Genomic DNA, 9833 nt, shown 5'->3' with positions numbered 1-9833 from the left:
CAACACTGCTGGGAAGTAGATGCATCTTAAATTTTTTAGATTACGTAAGAGTGAAATGGATGCTGAAATACAATAAATGAATTGCTCAAGGCTACTCATTAAAAGCATCAATGGCCTTACTGAAGTATTTTATCAGATGAAAGCCAGTCTAATTCCCTGATTTTATTATATCCATTGTGCTTGGCTGGTTAGTAGGCACTTTCTTTTATCTTGGAAAATTATTGATTTATTAGTCTTTTGTTTGCACTCTTGAGAGTTAAAGAGTGACAGAGAGGCACAAAGTATTCCCTAAAAATGTTTGTGATGTCTAGAAGCCCCAGATATGTCTGGCTTCCGTGACACAAAAATATATTTTCCAAATCGATGTATTTATGTTTATAGAAAACAAAATTTTACTAAATTAACCAGAACAAGTAAGCATTCTGTGTTAACAAATACACTGCTTTGTTATTTTCTCCCCTAGATTTTGAAGAGTGGTTTTCTGTTTTCTCATAAACCAGGCAGACTTTTCATTACTTCCGTAAATGAAGTGGGAATTGGGCTAGGTGAAGTTTCCATGTTCTCTTTAAAAGGATATGTAAGTATGCTGGTAGACAGCTTTTATTAATGTAAATACTAGAGGGCATACATAGTGCCTGAGAAGAGACAGAGCAAGGATTTTTGTACATGTGGCTTACTGTAAATCGTGTCACAGAGGTAGACTAGGACAAACGTCTTGGAACATGTGAAGAAACCGCTTCCCACTAAGTTCTGAAATAATTTCCATAGGGTTTGGTGATTATACAGATAGCCATTGAAGCTTATCAGAGTTATTCTCTTTACAGTTTTGAAAGCATTTTATATGGGATATATGTGTCTAATATTTCAAATTTTTATGTTTGCCTTTGTAGCACCTGAACATACATATTTTTCAGTTTCTTCAATCCAAATTTAATAAGTGCCTTGTTAGAAGAAATCATGTCTGCTGAACAAATTCTAATCAGAAATTTAACCATGACTTAGAAGAATTAATATAACCTGGCAAGATGTGACATTTCTGAGCCCCTCCTCACAGTGATGCACTGTCCATAAGGGACAGATCAGCCACAGGTTCATATGTAATTCATTCCCAGTTTCTTCAATATCATGTAACTCCATATGCAACTCCAACTTGCCCTAAAAAAACATTTTTGAAACAAAATCTCTAGGCTACAAGTAACATCTAGGCAATGTACTTCATTGTAATAAATCATGCTTCACCCCATCAGCTTGCAGCTCATCTATGTTGAGATATTCTTTTATTTTCATCACTCACCTGTCCAATATTATTTAATTATTGAAAAACAGGATTACCAAAATGCATTTTTTTTTAATTTGCATAGATTATGTCTGATTTCCCTAATACAAAATATATTTTCCAAATTGATGTATTTATGTCTATAGAAAATAAAACTTCATTATATTAACCAGAACAAGTAAGCATTCAGTGTTTGCTGTTGTTTTCGCCTCTAGATTTTGAAGAGTGGTTTCTCTTCTCACAACCCGAGCAGACTCTTCATTGCCTTCATAAATGAAGCGGGCATTGGACTGGGTGATATTTTAATCAAAATGATATTTTAATCAAATTTATTCAATGTAAGAATCGCAGGGTTGAAATGACACCTACCAGAGCAACACTCAAGAGACTGCATAGGCGGCTGCACTGCCTGAGAGGCACTTGGGGTAAACCAAGTTAAATGGAAGAAGTAAATTGTACGTAGCTTTATTCTTAATTCATTTCTGTTAGTCCCTTGCCTATTCTGAATGTTAATTGTTTAAAGTGCCACTGGCAAACATTTTCTCTCATGTTGTTTTCTTCTTTACCATTTTAGTTGTTTCTGTTCCTTACTGCTATGCAGAAAGCTTCAAATCTTAGATAGTCCCACTTGATTCTTTCCTTAGTTATAGAACCTGTGTATTTCTATGATGTTTCCAGGCATCTGAGGGAGCACGTACAGGTGCCCAGCACTACTCACTCCTCGTCCACTCCCCCTCCACATTCTCCTTCCTCCCTCCATCTCTACATCCCTGCCACCATTTTCACTTTTTTTTTTTTTTTTTTTTTCCAGAAACGGGAATTGAGCTCAGGCCCTTGGGCTTGCCAGGGAAGCACTTACTGCAGTGAGTCATCTCCCTGGCACCCATTTTCACTTTTTTAAGTTCATGTATGTAACACACGGTATGGGTAGTAGGGACATGTACAAGACACATCTTAAATTCTTTAAGTCCCTTCCTTACCCTGCCACACAAATAGAAGATTCTTTTTCCACTTGAAGCAGATTTTTGACTGTGTTTTCTTTTTTTCAATCTGCATTTTGCTCTGTATCTTATGTGTGCTTTGTGCTTCTCATATGAAAGAAACCATATTTTGTATCTGTGTATTCAAAGTGGTTAGGATAGATATATAGTTACATTCTCTTGATGAATAGAGGGATTTGTTCTAATAGTGTTTTTAAATAGGATATTATGTCCGCATCTTGTACAGCAATTAACCTCTAGGAAGAATGTATGCAATGTGTGAATTATTGAAACTGTCCTACCAATTTGATTTGAAACTGTCTCACTGCTATTTGTTTCTCAATAAAATTATGGAAAAAAATAAAAATAAAATTATGGAAAAAAAAGATGAAGAAAGGGAAGGTTTATTTAGCTCACAGTTACTGGAGGTTTCAGTTCCCACTCGGCTGGCTCCAAGGCATAATGGCACATGCCAGAGAGCAACCTTTCATGGTGGCCACAAAGAGCAAGAGCAAAAGCAAAAATAGTAGCAGCAGCTCAAACAGCTAGCTAGCTTCTCTTCCCTTCTTACATTTTAATGCAAATTACCTTCCCAGGGCAGGTGTAATACTCACTCCCATAATCCCAGTGGATCCTGAGTTAATCACAAACTCTAGAAGCTGCCCCATGACTGCATGAGAATTTTGGGGGGCACCAAGACACAAACCATAACACCATATAATATTTAAGTTTGTGTTTCTGATTTATTACCCTTAACATTGTTGTCAAGATGCATCTATTTTCCTGCAAATGTCTCTAATCATTCTTTATAGCCAAGTGGTAGTCTATTAGGCAAAGCCACTGTATTTTCTTTATCCATTTGTCTGTCAATTAACACATAAACTGCTTCTAATATTTAGATACTATGAAATGTACTACTATAAAATCTAGTGAATATGTGTCTTTGTAATATGTCTTTAAATTTTGGAGGCAGTTAATAAGAATGTGGGTAATTGGGTTTACTAAAATTTCTATCATTAATTTTCTGAGAAAACTTCACACGGTTTTTCTAATGGTTGTACTAGTTTACATTTCCACCAGCAAATAAGAGTGTCCTTCATCACCACAGCCACACCAACATTCTGGTTATTTGAAATCTTCAGATTGTCAGTCTTTCTGGAGTAAGAGGAAATCTTGGGGTTTTTCCAATTTTCATTTCTTTGATATCCAGAGATGTTGAACAGCTTTTCAAATAGATGTTGGTCATTTGCATTTTTCAAATGAGAAATGTCTTTTCATTTCTGGTGCCCATGTTTTGATTGGGTCTTTTATTTTTTTGTTGTCTATTTTTTTGAGTTCTTTATATGTCTTAGATATTAAGCCCTGTCTGAAGTGTAACTGATAGAAATTTGTCACATTCTGTAAATTGTGTCTTCACATTGTCTGTTGAGCCTTTGCTGGTCAGAGCTTCTTAATTTTGTACAATCCCATTTCTTAACTTCTAGTTTTCTTTTACAATTGGAGTTCTGCTTTTAAAACCAAGAGTATTTGCCTACACTTACAACATCAAGATTTCTACCTATCTTATCTCAGTAGGTTGTTTCTCTCTTATTATTTAGATCTTTCCTTCATTTTTTTCTAGCTTATATTATGAGAGTTTCAATGTACTGCAAGGTGAACAAACAATTTCTCCAGCACTATTTGCTAAAGAGGCTATTTTTGTTTCAGCAAGAGCTGATGGCCAGGGCTGGGGAGATATCTTACCAGCATAAACACCTGCCTGGCAAAACACAGTCCTTAGTTTGATCCCCAGTACCAAAATACTCTTTTAGTCCCTTTGTCAAAGATCAGGTGGCTGAGTGTATCGAATTTGTTTCCATATTCTCTGGTCTATTCTGTTGATCCACATGCCCATTTATGTACCAATACTCTTTACTGCAGGTTTGTACTGTGACCTAAAGTCAGATATTGTGATGTCTTCTGCTGGTTTTGTTACAAAGAATTGCTTTTGTTATACCAGATGCCTTCTGGTTCCATATGAATTTTAAGATCACTTTCTATCATTGTGGGAAACATACTATAGCTACTTTGATTGGGATTGTATTAAATCTTTATATCGTCTTTGGAAGTAAGATCATTTTGACAATATTGGTTCTGCCTTTCCAGGAGTTGGGTATTTTTTTCTGTTGTCTGGTGTCTTCTTAAATCTCCTTTTCCAGAGTATTGTAACTTCTTAAGGGGCCTTCTAGTTCCTTGTCAGATCAATTCCTAAGTACTTACTTTTTCTTGATATTATTGTGAGTGGTATTGCTTTCCTAAATTCTTTCTTAGTAAGTTCATTGTTGATGTACATGAATATTATGAATTTTCTGCATTGATATTTGTATCCTGCTACATTGCTTAATTTACTTGTTCATTCTAAAACCATTTTGGTGAATTTTCTGGGTCTTTGATGCAGAGGATCATGTCATTGGCAAATAGTAATTTGACTTTTCTCTTTCTTATACACAACCCTTTTATTTTTTTTTTCTTCCATGATTGCGCTGATTAACTTTTTGAGTATTGTGCTGAACAATATGTATAACAAATATACTTTACCTGTTCCTAATATTGCAGGAAAAGTTTTCATTTTATTTCAAATTTAATATGATGTCATCCATTGTTTTTTCATAAACGGCTTTTATCAGATTTATGTAAGGTGTTTCAATACCTATTCTCTTCAGTGGTTTTTATAATAAATAGATGCTGGACACTGTCAAAAACTTTCTGTGCATCTATTGATCTGATAATGTGGGCTTTCTTCTTGCTTCTGGTTATGAGGTGTATTACATTTATTGATTTGCATATGTTGAACTTTCTTCATATCACGAGGCTGAAACCCACTTGGTCATGCTGTTTGACCTTTTTAATGATTTGTTGCTTTCTGTTTGATAATATTTATTGAAGATTTTTGTAGTTATGGTCATTAAAGATATTGATTTTTAGTTTTCTTTTATCATTGGGGCTTTGTCTGACTTTGAAATCAGAGTAATGCTGGCTTCCTGAAATGAATTTGAAAACATTCCTTCCTTTCCTTTCTATTTTATTAAAATATCTGAAGAGGACTGGATTTATAACAATAAAATTCTTGAGGAATTTAGCAGTGGGTTCGTCAGGTCCTGGCTTTTTCTCAGTTGGTAGGTTTTACTATTATTATTACTGCCTGAATTTTATTACTTATTACTGGATTGTTCAGAATTTTTTTTTTCATGTATTTTGTTGTTGCAGAGTTTTACTATACAGCTCAAACTCCTGGTGATCCTGATACTTTCAGCCTCCCTGTTGCTGGAATTATAACCATGTGCCACCATTGCGGACTCTGGCTTGGACTCTGGCTGGCCCAGCCCACCCTGGGTGGGGGGCACTGGTGCAGCATGTGATGCCGAGGATTGAACTGTGGTCCCTGTGCTTGCCTAAGCTTGCTTAAGCAGGCACTTTTGTCTGTTCCTAATCTTCCCATTTCTTCAAGATTTCCAAAATCATTGGCACATAATTTTTCATAATCTTTTGGGTTCTATGGTCCCTGTTATAATTTTGTTTCCCATTTCTAATAGTATTGATGTGAGTCTTTCCTCACTTTTGGTCGATTTAGCTAACAGTTTATCTATTTTACTTGTTTTTTTCAAAGAACCAGCCATTCAGTTTGTCAATTCTCTATATTTTGAATCTCAGTTTTATTAACTTCCCCTCTGATTTTTATGGTTTCCTGGCCTAAACTAAGTTTAAATTTACATTGTTCTCATGTTTCCACTGTCTTAACATTCATCACTTTTGAGTTATCCAGGCTTCTGCCTCTGCCCTGATCTGTTTGTCAAATGTTCCCAATGTTTGCTTTCCTCTCCCTCCATGCCCCCTGGATGTGCCTTGGAGGAGTTGGGAGATCTTTTCTTTCCAGAAAGATAGATAGACAGGTAGGTAGGTAGGTAGGTAGGTAGGTAGGTAGGTAGGTAGATAGGTAGGTGGATGGATGGATGGATGGATGGATGGATGGATGGATGGATGGACGGACAGATGGACACATGGACAGACAGACAAACAAACAGACTGATGCATAGATACATAGATACATAGATACATACATAGATACATAGAGACATAGATTGTCTAACTTCCAATTTTGTGTTCTTTCTGAGATAGTATTCATCACATTAGTAATTTAATTCAAATGGCTTGTTGCTTGAGAATAACTGAAGGCTTATGAAGAGCAAGGCAGGTTCATTCATCAAGAAGAAATATTGCCTTAAGAAAGCAAAGGAAATGTTAGGTGTGGGAACTTTATTGAGATTAACTGGGAAGTCACAGAATTCTCTCTCAGACAAAAATTTTAATGCTCTTAGTCTCTTTACATTGTCTGGTCCAGAAGCTGATCTTCTCACCTTCCAGCATCCCCCATTATGAAGTTTAATTTTGCTCCTTATTTCCAACTTCTGGGTTGTCTTCATGCCTTCATGATTTCTGCAGCCAGGGGAAATCACAAAGGAAAACAGGTTGAGCCTTTCATGCCATTCATACTGTTCTCACAAGTGAGACTGGGTCTGAAGTATGGCAATGAAAAAGAAAGATGGCACATCATGGATTGTTCCCACCTCCCTCCTGTGCTCCTGATGGACAGCTCAGCTCACTTGGTGACTCATGGTATTATTTGCCTAAATCCACTTCGGGAAGTCTTTGCCTGTTTATCTGCCTTCAAGTGTTTCTTTATAATTTTAATAGTTTCAAGTGTTTATCTTTTTAATAGTTTCACAGTTTAATATGCATAGCTCTTCAACTACTTTTGAGTTTTGTACAGGGTAAGAGATAAAGATATAGTCCTACTCATGTACAAATAGATATAAAGTTTTTGTTTTCCCACACCATCTGTTAAAGAGGTTCTTTTCTCTGACATCTATTTTTGGGTACTTTGCCCAGATCCAGATGGCTGTAGTTGTGTAGATTTGTTTCTGTGTCAACTTTCTATGCACTGAACTACATCTCTATTTTAGTACCATCATCATGATATTTTTTGTTAGAATGGTATAGTTCATATTAAAGTCAGGTATTATAATATGAATAAATGTGAAATTCATATTACATTAAGGGAAATTCTGTATCTCTTGTAATTTTTTGTTTTAATTCTAAATTTTACTGTTTAAAAATTTTAAAAAAATTAAATCAGGTTTTATAATGTTTCAAACTTGTTCTTTTTGCTTAGGTTGCTATGGTTATTCTGGACCATTTGTGATTCCACATAAATTTTAGAAGTTTTTTCCTAGTTCTGTAAAGAATGCCATTGGTCTTTTGATGGAGATGTCGTTGAATGTATAGATTTACCTTGCCCTTAGTAATAAACTAGCCATTTGAAAAATATTAATTGTCAAGCCATGAACATGTAATCTAGTTCCACTTTTTAGTGTCCTTTCTCAATTACTTTCTTTATTGTTCTAATATTTATTGTAGATCACTTTTGTTTCTTGGTTAGATTCATTCCTAGGTAGTTTACATTTGGAAACTTATAGAGATATTTTTCCTATTTTTTCAAATAATCTATATTAGTATGTAGGAAAATAACTACTTTTCAGTGTTGGTTTTATATTTTACTACTTTATTAAATTCACTTATCAATTCTAAAGTTATTTTGAAGGAATCGTCAGGGTCTTCTAAATATGAAATCATATCATCTGCAAACAAAGGTAATTTTACTTTTTCCCTTCTGATTATTCTCTTTTAATTCTTCTGCCTAGTTGTTCTGAAGTTGTGGAGAGCTGCGAAGGACCGCACCTACAAGACGGTGCTGGTTTCTGCCTTCCACCCCCCGTGGGTGAGCGCTCTCTGTGCACAACAACTCCTTATATGGCCAGGGCTGCTGTCATGATTTGCTTCCGTATATGCTGGACCCATGGGTGATCCCCATGTGGCGCACTGGGATTGGGCTCGGGAGTATATATTAGGCAAGGGCTGGGGGATTGGAAAGGAAGAAGCTTGTAATCAGGGGCCTGAATAAACCGCTGAAGGAAGAGCTGTGTGTTGCGTCGTCCTTGCTGGCGAGGTCGCGCGAGACATAAAGTTCAAGTGTTGCATTGAAAAAATAACATTGGGAGTGGACATCTTCTCAATCTTGATTTCATAAAACACATTTTCATTACTTCCTGTTAAAAATTATGTGCTTTATCATATGGCCTTTGTAGTGCTAAGATATGGTCTTTTAACACCTAGTTCTTTCAGAGATTTTATCAAGAAGGGATGTAGAATTCTGATAAAAATCTTTCTGTATCAGCTGAAATAATCAAATGATTTCTGTCTTTGATTCTACTTATGCACCTCAATATATTAATTGTTCTATATATTGTGAATCCTCTTTGCCTTCTTGAACAAAAGCAACTAATTTAAGATAAATGCTATTTTTAACGGGGTGTTAAATACACTCCATATGATACAAATATAACATCTTGGAATATCAGGGATACAAGAAAAACTGTTCTTGGAGGGTGTATTATACCTACAAGCATCTATATCCAAACAGTGATATGCAAGAGCCAATTCATTTTAAAGTCAAAGAAAAACAAAATAACTTCAAAACCAAATGAAATAATGTCTTTATTTCATTTGGTTTTGTTGTATTTTCACTTTATTAATATTTAAGTTTCCAAAGCAGTCGTGCCTATGGTAATGATTCTTTTTTGAAAAAATACTGTAATTCTACTGATGAGTGTTCTCTTTCTTTTAGTTAGTTTGGCTAAGAATTTGTCAGGGTTTGATTTGCCTTCAAAAATCAGTTATTTGGGGGCCAGAGAGATAACTCGGTAGAATACATGCTTGCCTGGCAAGCTCAAGAGCCTGAGTTCAATCTCTGGTTTAAAAAAAAAAAAATCTTGATCTTTGCATTTCATTTTAGTCTGTATCTTATTATTAATAAATTAAAGAATGTATGGGTTGGGGATATAATTCACCAGTTCATGACCTGCATGGCAAGCGCAAGGTACTGAGTTAAATTCTTAGCACCCACAGAAAAAATCAAGAATGTATAAGAACTGAATTAATCTCTAGACACCAATGATACTAAAGCTGAATCAAAAGTGTACAAAATACTAAATCGGTCAATAAAAATCAATGAGATTTGAAGCAGGAATAATAGTCTCCCAACAAAGACAAGCTCAGGATCAGACAGATTTTTTTCAGCTTTATGGGTCTTCTGAGCGACTCTCCTTTTCTTCAGGCAAGTACCATTCAGAGAGTGGAAAACACATTGATGATTGTTGGGTCAGATTCTCCACATGTCCAGGAGCCTGTTTTATGTTGCACTTATTCTTCTTTCCTCTAAGTTGTCTCTCTGTTCTCCATGACTCTTAGCCACTTATTGATCCCCAGAATTCTTCTCTTTCTTTGCTTTGAGTACTTAGCTGTTTCTTTTATACTAAAACTATTGAGCTAAATTAGATAGCTTTCCAGAAAATATTACTATGAATCTCAATGTTTATGATGCCTTTAAGAAGCATTTAATGTTAAGGAGTTTGGTCTTCTTTTTTCAATTTCTCTCTCTCTCTCTCTCTCTCTCTCTCTCTCTCTCTCTCTCTCTCTCTCTC

Source organism: Octodon degus, unplaced genomic scaffold, assembly GCF_000260255.1.
Source record: "Octodon degus isolate 3935 unplaced genomic scaffold, OctDeg1.0 scaffold00191, whole genome shotgun sequence".
Taxonomy (NCBI): Eukaryota; Metazoa; Chordata; class Mammalia; order Rodentia; family Octodontidae; genus Octodon; species Octodon degus.
Note: the sequence above shows the minus strand (reverse complement) of the source record.